This window comes from Silene latifolia, chromosome 3 (genome assembly GCF_048544455.1).
Source record: "Silene latifolia isolate original U9 population chromosome 3, ASM4854445v1, whole genome shotgun sequence".
NCBI classification, from domain to species: domain Eukaryota; kingdom Viridiplantae; phylum Streptophyta; class Magnoliopsida; order Caryophyllales; family Caryophyllaceae; genus Silene; species Silene latifolia.
In genome coordinates, this window is record NC_133528.1 from 42673366 (window position 1) to 42686045 (window position 12680).

The window sequence follows — 12680 nt, forward strand, 5'->3', positions numbered from 1 at the left end:
GGTGCGTTCTGTAGATACCCAGTATCTGTTGACTCCCCAACAAACATCCGATGATTATCGGACTACAACATGCTTAGGAATTGCAGCGTTTAATCGACAGTTTTGTATAACTATACGTCGGAAAACTCAAAACGATTTCGAAAACAAAACATTTTTAAAACTTTTCAAAAGTACCAGGAGTGTTTTATGCACGACGGCGGGGTCGCAATGACACTAACTAAAATCAAAACCGACACCGGACCCAAAACCGACTCAAAAATTCAAATCCCGACTCCAACAACGAGTCAAACTGAGTCAAACACAAAAAACAAACATCACAAAGCTTCCATGTTAAGTATACACGGTATACTTGAATGGTCAAGTACAACAATCATGCCATCTAAAACCTAGGATAGAACAAATCATGATTTCAATTGCGTGATAGTGACAGGACAGCTCAAAGACCCGCGAAATGGCTCGCGACTCTTCGAGTAGCCCATGCGGCCACGTCGCTCAAAACGCACACAACCACCCATTTTTCTATAAATACCCCTCAAATGCCACCATTTGAAGGTACACGAGAGTCCGCCCCCTCATTTCTTCCTTAAAATTCTAGACTCAACTTCTTAAGTCACAAAGTGACACGTGTTTTCGACCCACCGATCGAAAATACAAGCCTTACACATTGTTTGGTACCGTCATCGTGCATTAAATCACTTGACCGACCATCTCGACCAACTACATCATCACTAAACTAAACAAAACACTCTTTACATTGCTAAAACGGTTTTCAACCAAGTTTTCCGACCTAACAAGTTGTTACACTTCCGTCGATTTCTCGTCTCAAACCTAGCATGTAAGTATGAGGGTGTAATAATCCTCTTCTTTCATGTCTTTTTATCCATTTTTATGACCTTAACAAGCTAAAACATGCATAACATGGTCCAAAATACGGATCGGATGAGCCAAAACCGAGTTTTGACCGGAAACAGAAGGCCCTAGTCACCACTAGGTACCTCGCGCCTCAATGAGGTGTTTAGGTCAGAACTCAAACGTGTTTGAGTTGATTCTTTCCATTTTTCATTTCATTTTACAACCGGTTTTTACCGTTTCAAATAATTTTTATGATAAATCTTTTAACCATAAAACATTTTCACCCTTGGTTCCTCATACCATGACGGTTTAATCCGTGTTTCGGTGATAATATTTGGTTAATTACATTTCAAAAGGTATTTTAAAACCTTTTATTTCATTTCTTTACATTTCAAAACAAACATATTAGTCATACATGCATAATCATCCTTGGTTCCATATACCATGTCGGTTTAAATCCGAGTACAATGATAAATATTGACTAATTACAAACAAATGAACTTAATACAATTAGTTCATAATCATTTCTCAAAACTATTCATGTCAAGCTTGCAAAACCGAACCCGATATCGAATATCGTCAATACAATGATGATTATTCAAGTCCCGTTCTTCACATCAACACAAAAGCGGTTTAAACGACCTTTTCAAACAAAGATGGGTTCAAATACCCCTTTACAAACCGTTTTACAAACGTTTTCAACAGTCAGAAGACGTCCCTTTAGACAGTCAGCTGCCTCGCGCCTAAATAGGCCAACTGTTTTCCAGTTTTCAAACCAGGATATGCCCCTTTGCATCGTCTGACCGCTCGCGCCTCAATAGGCTGCCTGATGCAGGACCTGCTTCCTTTCCAACACTCATCTAGGACAATCCCGACTTTGGTTAACCCGAATACAGGATAGATCAGATGACGAGCCTGCCCTTTTACTTTGTATTTGCAAAATGCCTTTCTAAGAAAATGGATCACGTTATGCACCATAAACCTAACTCGGTAAATGGATGCTTAATTTCCGTCTTGCATGCAAATAAAGACTAAATCCAACTTGACATCAATTACTTGATATTTGGATAAACAACCGACATAGAAAGCTCACATGTTAGGTTTAAACTTGTGAATGCGCATTCATGCATTTATCCATTTTATCAACTTTTGCATTTAACCAACCAAGACCGATCAATAGAGGCCGCTACTGCGGGCGGGATTGGGTGTCCGATTAAAAGACTTCCCAATACGTACCTTCACCTCTTACTCAGAAACTTTGGATAGTGGACGACCTTATCGAGGGCGTACGCGAGTCATTCTAGAGATATGATGCTAAAGAGGGACGACTCCTTATCTTTAGTACCTATGTCACACCGCTTTTTGCCTTGGTTGACCTAGGTATAAAGTGGATTCGAATGGGTTCCAAGCATCTCACAAATACTTGGTGGCGACTCCGAACATCTCTTGCATCATTTCGAGACCCTTGCTGAGACGAAACCGACCGATCTAAAGCGATCCAGTCGAAATCATTTTTACTCCATCGAGCGTGACTTTCCGACTGCAGCACGTCCACCGATTGGCTGGGCGTCGCAGGTGGCCTATGTCCACAAATTGGCGACTCCGCTAGGGAAAACTAGGACACTTGTGTCTTTGTGATCCCTAAATGGCGAGACTCGAACGAGGTCTTGGTTGAAATGCATTAATTGATATTACGGTCATAAGTCGGGTTCCTTATCCGGGCCCACAACCTAACCTTTATCGACCAATTGGCTCGTCCCGTCGGCGTGAGTTTTCTCATCCCCGCGCTTCGAATCCCGATTGAGTCAAGCATACCATTGAGTTACATATTTCTGTTTTGTCAAAGAGCTTTCATTTCCTTCATGCACGAGGCTAGGGCACCCTCCATACACATTTTGTTTGGACTGGTATCCCTCTCGAAAATCGGGGTTTGATCGCTTGGTGTGTAACGCACCCTTTTAAGCCAAAACCCGTGTCAGCATTATGCATAATATAATGAACTGCGAGTGCTTATGTGTTATGTGATCATAAGTCCTTCCGTGTCATTTCAAACTTTCAAAAACACCCTCTTGCGCCGTTATAATGGCCATTTCAAACCTCGGTCTTTTGCCGACCGTTGCACGCCTTTTTAGGCGGTCGTAATGACGATTTTCAAACCCGGTTTTCTACAACCATTTCAAAAAGCACGCCTTTTTAGGCCGTCTTAATGACGATTTTTAAACTCGGTTTTCTACAAATCATTTCAAAAGCACACCTTTTTAGGCCGTCGTAATGACGATTTTCAAACCCGGTTTTTTACAAACCATTTCAAAAGCACGTCTTTTTAGGCCGTAATGATGATTTTCAAACCCGGGTTTCTACAAAGCACAACTTTTTAGGCCGTCGTAATGACGATTTTCAAACCTGTTTTTTTACAACCATTTCAAAAAACACCTTTTTACACCGTTATAATCGCCGTGTCAAGACACGGATTTTAACCTGTCTCGCGCCGACACAATTACTCTTTCAAAACCCAAAAATGACACACACCCTTTTTCGAGCCTTTTCAAATCCCGAGGACCATACACCGTCCTCGAGACCACAACCTTTTCAAACCTTTCAAAACTCGATTTTCAAAACACCCGGTTTTGAATTTCAAAGGCCGTCTTTGGAAACAACACATTGTTTTCAGAGCCGCCGCAACTCGAACTCAAACCGTCTTTTGAAAACAAACTTAAGATAACCTTTTCAATTGGTCGACCTTTTGAAGATCCCTATTCTTCGGAAGCCGTCCATATAAAACGACAAATGAATCTTTTTGAAAATTTCTATTTTCGAAAATTTCACTCCACCATTCCAATTCCGCCTCGTGTCTATCGAGTTGAAGCAAACGTACTTATGGGTCTTCACTTGTGAGTCGTCTCACCTCGAGACTCGTTCAGCGGCGTCACGCCATTACATTGAACGCGGATCAAAGTGCGGTCAACACTGTCACATCATAAATCGAGTCAGCACCGAGGCACCACACATGGTTGCCCTCGTCTTGTTGAGTTAAAAGTGTCTTCCCGTCTTTTGTGTTGTCTGCGTTTAGTCATTAAACCGTGTCGGACTGGGATGTAACGTGAGCAATTTTCTGCCTCAGAGCCATGGCCCTGTCTTCAGCATCATCCAATAACAACGACGACAACAGAGATCTCACGACTGCTCAGCTAGCCAGCCTACTCACCGCTCTTAAGTTCACCCTGGACCGTGTCGAGACCCGTATCGACACCTTGGAAAACAAGGAAACCGGAGAACACAACACTCCGCCTTTGACTGAAACTGAGAAAAGGCTCAACCTCTTGGAGGAACAGCTCCTAGCCCGTGGTAACAACATCCACCTTGAGAACAATCGAAGATTCGAACCCATTGGGGATCAATTGCCCGACAACTTTACCTTAACTGATGTACCCAAGTTTAAGGGAGTGGAGGACCCGCTCAATCACATTCGGGCCTTTAAGGACTACATGTCTATCAAGGGGGTCAAGCAGAAACTTTTTACCCGGATCTTTCCGTCATCCCTGGAACCAATTCCCCGTCAATGGTTCTATTCCCTCGACCCCAAGAGCATTACCACTTGGGACGAAGTAGCCGTTGAATTTGCCAAACAGTACGCCGACAACGTCGAAATCCAAGCCAACACCCGCACTCTCGAAGTCCTGACTCAAAATGATAAGGAAGGGTTCACAGAATTCCTCACCCGTTGGAGGAGGGTAAGCACTCAATTGGTCAGTAAGCCGAGTGAATCAACTCTAGTGGAGAATTTTGTCAACAACCTCCGTCCAGTTTATGCCAACCTACTGAGATACCAAAATATCAAAACATTCCAGGATCTACAAATCCTCGGAACCCGCATTGAAGATGACCTCCGCAAGGGCGTTCTAGCCTAAACCACTGGCAGGGGCTATCAGGGATCTACATCAACCGGATCTCGTCCTTATGGTCAAACAAACAAAATCGACGAGGTCAACCTCCTCGAACAAACCACAAAGAAAACTGAACGTCCTCAAAGAGTGTTCACAAACTTGGGAACAACCTATGCCAGTGCCCTAAAAAGACTCATGGACCAAGGGAAACTACAGTCGATTGGGCCCACTCCGGACCCGTTTGAGGCTAAGAAAACCCGCTTCTGGAATCTCAACGCCTACTGCCAATACCACCAGGGTAAAGGTCATGACACGGAGGCCTGCTTTAAACTAAAGCACGCCATTCAAGATATGATTGAGAAAGGGGAATTACCTTTACATCCACCAACAAAACCAAATAACAAGACAAACCCCTTGGGAATCCATGCCATCTCTAACGACGAGCCAACTCTGGATTGCTCACACCTCATCCTGCCTATTGATGATGAGGTGAATGCCTTGGAAAAGGATACCCCGGATGGGATGTTCGTGTTCAGCGCTGCAACCATGCTCACCATGTTCCAACAAGTTGAGGAAGCCATAGCCAGTCTCTCAGAAAGGATTACCCGACCTGAGGACGCCTACCACCGGTTGATTTTCAACCCACCAACACCAACACCACGTCTAAGGGAGGGTCCTCCGAGCACCCAAAACTCCCAGTTCCAGAAAGGATTGCTCCCGCGACCATTCTGGCATGCACCCCACAATAATCAACCCCACAAAAACTACCCCTACAAGAACTTCCCCTACAAAAACTATCCATCGAGGAATACCCCTCCAAAGTACCCTCGCGACTCCGAAATCAACGGTATCTGGAGAGACGACGCAGAGGATGCCTACATTGTTCCAGGAAAGGGCAAACAAGCAAAAGAGATCGGTCATCTTACCCGATCCGGACGCCCTTACCAAAATCCGAACAATTCAACAACCATTCCAACAACGAATGACCAAGTCGACCCAGACGTGGACACTCAACCCAAGGTTCCCAAAAACTCGATCCTTAAACAACTGCAAAAGGCGAAGGCCGAAATTTCAATTTGGCAACTGATTGCTACATCCTTCGAACATCGGCAGACTTTGCTACAAGCCTTGGGAAAGTTGACAGTTCCCTCTACTTCCTCTCCAGAAGAAGTGGTAGCACACATGACAAGGGATGTCCTCGACTTGAGCAACCTGGTCATCTTCTCTGACGAAGATATCCCTCCATTCGGAGCCAACCATAATCGGGCCCTGTACATCACCGTACAATGCCTCAAGAAGAATGTGCCTATGGTTCTAGTGGATGACGGACCTGCGGTCAATGTCATTCCCCTCAAGACGGCTCATAAACTGGGCATCAAAGAAGCTGACTTGGTCCCAACTAATCAGGGAGTACGCGCCGACGACGGCACCCGCCATAAAGTTACGGGGCTTATCATTTTGACCATCGCAACTGGACCCCTGAAAAGACAAGCTAGTTTTTAGGTGGTCGACATTGACGCCTCTTTCAATATGCTTCTGGGACGCCCCTGGATTAGCGCCGCCAATGCCGTCACTTCGACCCTTCATCAGAAAATCAGGGTCCCTTTGAACGGGAAAACAATCACAATCCCTGCGTCCCCGATCAAGGCTATCATGAAGACGGGAATACCTTTTAGGTCATTGAGGAGGACGACAGTGAAATGTGGGGATTCCAAACTGTGAATGCCCTAACCGATGAATCAGCATCCTTCGATTGTGACCCATTCTCGAACCTCACAGTCAACCGCATTCTGATGCACTAGGGTTATTTCTCGGGCCTACCTCTCAATCCGATGAAGAGCACCTTGCCTCATATGAAACAAGCCAAGGTTGTGACACCCCGCGATAACGCGGAAAATATAACTAATAAAATGCAGAATTTTAGGGAATTTTTGAAAACTTTTAAAATTTAAAGCGCGGGTTCACCAAAATCTAAAACATAAATAAAGGGTGCGGAAATAAAGATTTAAATTATACAACGTGATAGTCGAGGTGCGGGAAAATATATCCCTCGAATGACAATACAATAAAAGGTAGGTCTAAACAATCCTAATAAACCAACTACTAGGCCGAAGTGCTCGCTAGCTCACACATGTCTTCATCCCATGAATGCATCACTAATACCTGTCATTCATGTAAACATGAACGCCACAGTCAGTGGGGAGTAACTCAAGGTTCTCCCAGCCACAAAATGTCGAAACGAACATAACAAAGAACTAAAACAGGTAAGTCATGTAAGACTCTTACAAAAATATGGATATCAAGTTTATGTTTAAACATGGTGATTAAATGAGATGGAACAAGATAGATCATCATTAGCGTGATAACGGTTAAACTATTCATGTGAGACAATTAAATAATATGAAAGATAAGAAAACAGACACGGTCACTTAGCCACGAGCACGTATTTCAAGGAGATATGACCAAAGTAACCATCCAAATAATGCAAGACATTTATCACTCTTAGACTATAATTTCCCCGGGTAGGACTACGATAATAATACAGTCCTAGTCTAAATCTGTAGATTCTCGGGTGTACATCCCGATTCGACGTGCGCCAACACAACACGCACCCAAGACTCGACTACTAAGGAGACCGAGTACCCCAATCGCCAGAACAGCACGAAAGTGGCGGAAAGACTAAGATAAGACTCACTTGCCAGCACAGCACAAGTGGCCCAAAAGCCATACTTGCCAGAACAGCACAAGTAGGCCAAAACCGTACTTGCGTAACAAAGACAAGTAGGTCAAACCCGTGCTTGCCAGAATAGCACAAGCAGGGCAAAAAGTATGTCAAGCACGTACGATGGTAATATGGCATTTCTACAAGAATACGACTCTTACAAGTAATTATTTATAATAACCTTTTCATGCACATGGGACGGGATTATTAATGTCACACTCATACTTATGGCTTGCATCTCACCATAAGTACGGATGGGAACATCAGTCCCGACGATCATATCGCAACTAGAGGGCCTATGGCTCACCCCTAGTATCCGATAGGACCAAGACTCTCACCACAGAACAATACAAGACATTATCAAGAATATGACTCTTACCAGTACTTTTAATGAATATCTCATACTTGTGTTATATTACTAAACATTCCGTTTTATAATTTAACATGCCGATTAAATAAGATATAAGGAATGATAATGAATAATTTACGTTATAAAATGTGACCAAATCAAGTGACTCGTTTATGAGCCCAACAAATAAGCTATATGAAGTCCAATAAATTAGTCCATTTAGATCCAACATGTAAAACACAATTAGTCCATCATACAAAGCATATTAAACCCAACAGATAGAACATAACAAGCCCATAATTGAATTATAAGGAATCCAACAAAAGAATATGTGAAGGAGCAATATTAATGATTTACGTTATATGAAATACGAGATGGATATATTTAATTATATTTTAAATAAACCAAACTAGCGCCAAAACAATTTATAAACACGATAAGTCCAATTATAGAATCATGACAAGTTCAACAGATAAGAGTGTGTCAAGCCCAACAAATAAGGTGTGTCAAGTCCAACAAATAAGATGTAGTGAATCCATCAAGTGCAATTTAGTGAGCCCAACATTGAAACCATATGAAATCCAACAAGTGAAACATAACAAGCCCGACAAAGAAAACTTAACGAGCCCAACGATTAAAACCGAATGAGCCCAATCTCACAGAAGCAACCCAACTCACAAATATACCTATTACACGAATATTATACCAATACGGTTTTATAAACATACTTGAGACGGAAATACACATTGATTTTACCATATAATTTAACCGCCATGTACCCACTAAAACAACCCGCGTATAGCGTCTACGAACACCACGTTTTCTGCCTTAAAACAGTCCCGATACGGCACTAACTCACGCCTCATTCCCGTCCCAAAATAATCCATAGACAACCTGCGAAACGAACACTAAAATGGGGTCCAAACCAGGCCGTTTCAAAGAGCCACCAAGTCTAACACACCGACTGAGTATTTCAATGTTCAATTTTATTTCACCAGTTACTTGCATCAGACAAATCCCTTTTATTAAAATTAAACGCTTAATATACGAGTAAACCCCAAAGCAACCGAGAGCTGCATCGTTCCGACTCGAAAATTCGGCATCAAGACAGCCTAACGCGGCCACGAACAACCGACACACGACTACCATTCACACCACCCTAACTTCCACCCCAAAAACCGTATAAATGTGCTCTGTTTTTACGCCTAAAGAAGCCCAAAACCAAAGCGGATTAAGACGACATACAGAGAACGAATGAGCTGAACTCTTACCCAGCTAAGACAACATTTTCAGACGAAAATAAAGCTAAACCCCATAAAGATCGAAACTTTACTACAACTACACATTCCACACACAAACTTAGCACATAAAACAACATAACAACAAGAGATGTCGACATTTGTCGAGTAACCTATCACCGTTACCTTATCTCCTCGAATTCTCAGGTGAAAACGTCCAAGGCACGAGCTTTACTTCAGTCTTCAACTAAAAAGGAAGAAAAACGAGTAACATGGGTCACAAAACCGAGTTTGTCATGAATTGCCCATTTCGAAAAATCAACAAAATCAAAGCTTTCTTACCTTAAAAGAATGAGGACGGAGAGAGGAAGCTAAAGGTATAAAAATGGTGAAGTTTGGTTGAGAAATGGGGTTGGGATCTTGGTTTGAATGGTCGGAAATGGCGACTGTGTTTCGTTGTTGTTGTTGTTGTTGTTTGTTGCTGCAGGTTGAACGAAAAAGAAGAAGGGAAAAAGAAGGGGGGTGGGTCATACGGTATGAGAGTGTGTGAGAGTGAGTGTATATAATAACAATAATACATAATAACAATAATGATAATAATAATAATATATAAATATTAATAGGAGATATTTTAAAAGTGGAGTATAGGTAGGTGAATGTGTTGTTGGTTTTTGATTGGTCCAGATTAAAGTCGGTACAGAGTGAAATGTGACGGTCTATAGCTAGACGGAATAAGGTCTCGAGTTTATTTTAACTTGAGACGGAAACTAATATTATTGCTGTCACTATTATTATCCGACCAAAATACGTATACATATATTATTATATAAATCAAGCCTTTAAGATATAATTTAATCGTACGTATTTTTATAAAAATGAGCTTTTATATAATACGTTTATAAAAATCGCGTTTGAGATAAAATTAATCAAATTGAATAATCCAAAATTATAAAATAAAGTAATCAAACGGTTTAATAAATTTTAAATGTCAAAATAGGAAATTCGCGGGTGTTACAAAGGTCCCCAACATCCCCTTCGGGTTAGGCTATGAGCCAACCGATGAAGACATCCAGGAAATGAACCTCCTAATACGGAAGCACAAAAAGCACGGAGTCATCCTCCGTCCCTACCATTTGGTTCTCAATAGATACTTCGTCCCCGAGGGAGAATCTGAGCTCTACAATGGCTTTCCTGATCCAATCTACGACCCCGTAGCTAAGGTCAAACACCCAGGCAAAGAAGTCGTTCAAGACTGCTACTTCATCCCCGACAACACCAAAGCTGCGTCAACCAAATCTGAGTCGACCCCGTGCCTGGACGGGCAAGCCACGAGTCTCCTCTTTGGAGAAGACAACATCTAACACCTCGGCTATGAGGACATCATAAACATCGCTCTAAAGGATAGCCAGTTTGATCCCACTGCCTTAATCTATGATACTGACCCAGAGAAAGCTATACAAGGCTAGAGGAAAACTGTCAAATGGACCGATCGCCAAGGCCGCATTCTCAAGATCACTACCGGAGAAGGCCCTATGTTCAAAGAGGGAAGTGAAGATGAAAAGGAGTCTGAGTCTGAGTCTGAGTCCGAGTCAGAGTCAGAGTCAGAGTCTGTCTTAGCTCCTAGCACTCCGGACGTCCCGGTCAAAGTCCCCTTTCCACTGTTTTATCACAAACTTGTGGCTACCTCAGAGGCCGAATCAACTAGGGTTATTCCCACTCCCACAGAGGGTAGCAACCTGGAGCTTGTTCCAGGGGCCATCTCCTCCATTGCGTCGCCTCTGACTGCCCATGAATGTCTGTCCTATCCGAGCTTTTTCGCTCAGGTCGACTTAATGAACGCTAAGTTTGCTTATAACTCTTCTCAATTTAACTACAATGCAATTCTGAACGAATATGAGGAATTGGACTTGAGTGACTACCCACCTCACCAAGCCAAAGAACTTGACAAACGAGAAGATAGGACCCTCATCATTGAGGAGAAGGAACCCATCAATGTAGGGACCGATAAAACACCTCAAGAACTTAGGATAGGGACCACCCTTGACCCCTCAAAAAGACAGCAGTTCATCGAACTTCTGCACGAATACAAGGACGTATTCGCATGGTTCTACAAAGACATGCCTAGGATCGACAGGGAGATTATAGAGCAGAGGATACCTATCAAACCCGGAGCTAAACCCGTAAAACAAAGGTTGCGCCGTATGCGTCCTGAATGGGCCCTTAAAATCAAGGAAGAGGTAGACAAACAGTTCAAAGCCGGATTCATCAAAGTTTCAGAATACTCTGACTGGGTGGCCAACATAGTTCCTGTACCCAAGAAAGACGGGAGAATTCGGGTTTGCGTCGACTTCAGGGACCTGAACAGAGCAAGTCCAAAGGACGACTTCCCTCTGCCACATGTTGATATCCTGGTGGACAACACCGCCGAGCACGCCTTATTATCATTTATGGACGGGTATGCTGGGTACAACCAGATCAAAATGCCTAAGGAAGATATGCACTAGACTGCATTCACTACACAGTGGGGTACATATTGCTAAACTGTCATGCCCTTCGGTCTAATCAACACCGGAGCAACTTATCAAAGAACCATCACCACTGTCCTACATGACATGATGCACAAGGAAGTAGAGGTATATGTCGATGACATGATCGTCAAATTAAAAGAGCGGGACGGCCACATCAGCGCCCTTTGGAAATTCTTCGCCCGTCTTCGGAAATACAACATGAGAATAAATCCTCTGAGTGTGCATTCGGGGTCACCTCCGGAAAACTCCTGGGACACCTCCGATCATACTGATTGGGACGACGATTGACAAAAAGCCTTCGATAGGATAAAAGAAATCTTATCCAAGCCTCCTGTCCTCATGTCACCTCAGCAGGGAATTCCCTTATCCCTATACCTGTCTATCACTAACACAGCCATGGGAGCAATGCTAGCACAAACAGTCGACGGCGAAGAACAAGCCATCTACTACATCAGCAAAAAGTTCATCGAGTACGAAACAAAGTACACCCAACTGGAAAAGACATGCCTTGCCCTAGTATGGTCAACAAAGAAGCTGCGACATTACATGCTCAGCTACACAGTTCACATCTACTCCAAGATGGACCCGGTCAAATACATATTCGAAAAACCCGTACTAAACGGATAGCTGTCTAGATGGACACTCATGCTATCCGAATTTGACCTCAAATTCGTACCCCTCAAGGTTATCAAGGAAGGGCAGTCGCCGATTTCCTAGTAGAAAATCCCGTCAACGAGGATCCAATGACTGACACATGGTCACTTCCTGAAGAAGAAATCTGCTATGCCAACACCGACGCATGGGACCTATACTTCGACGGTGCGTCTAACCTGAGAGGTTTCGGGGTAGGAATCCTTCTAATATCACCAGAAGGAGAACATGTTCCGATCTCGGTCAAGCTAGACTTCGCCGTCACCAACAATGCCGCCGAATACGAAGAATGCCTCACCGGCCTACAAGCAGCCACAACACTTGGCATCAAGAAGTTGAGGGTCCATGGCGATTCATCACTCATCACCAATCAGGTGTCCAGATCATGGAAAATCCAAAGCGACAGCTTAGCACCCTACCAAGCAAAAATCAATCAAGAGGCCGAATTCTTCGACC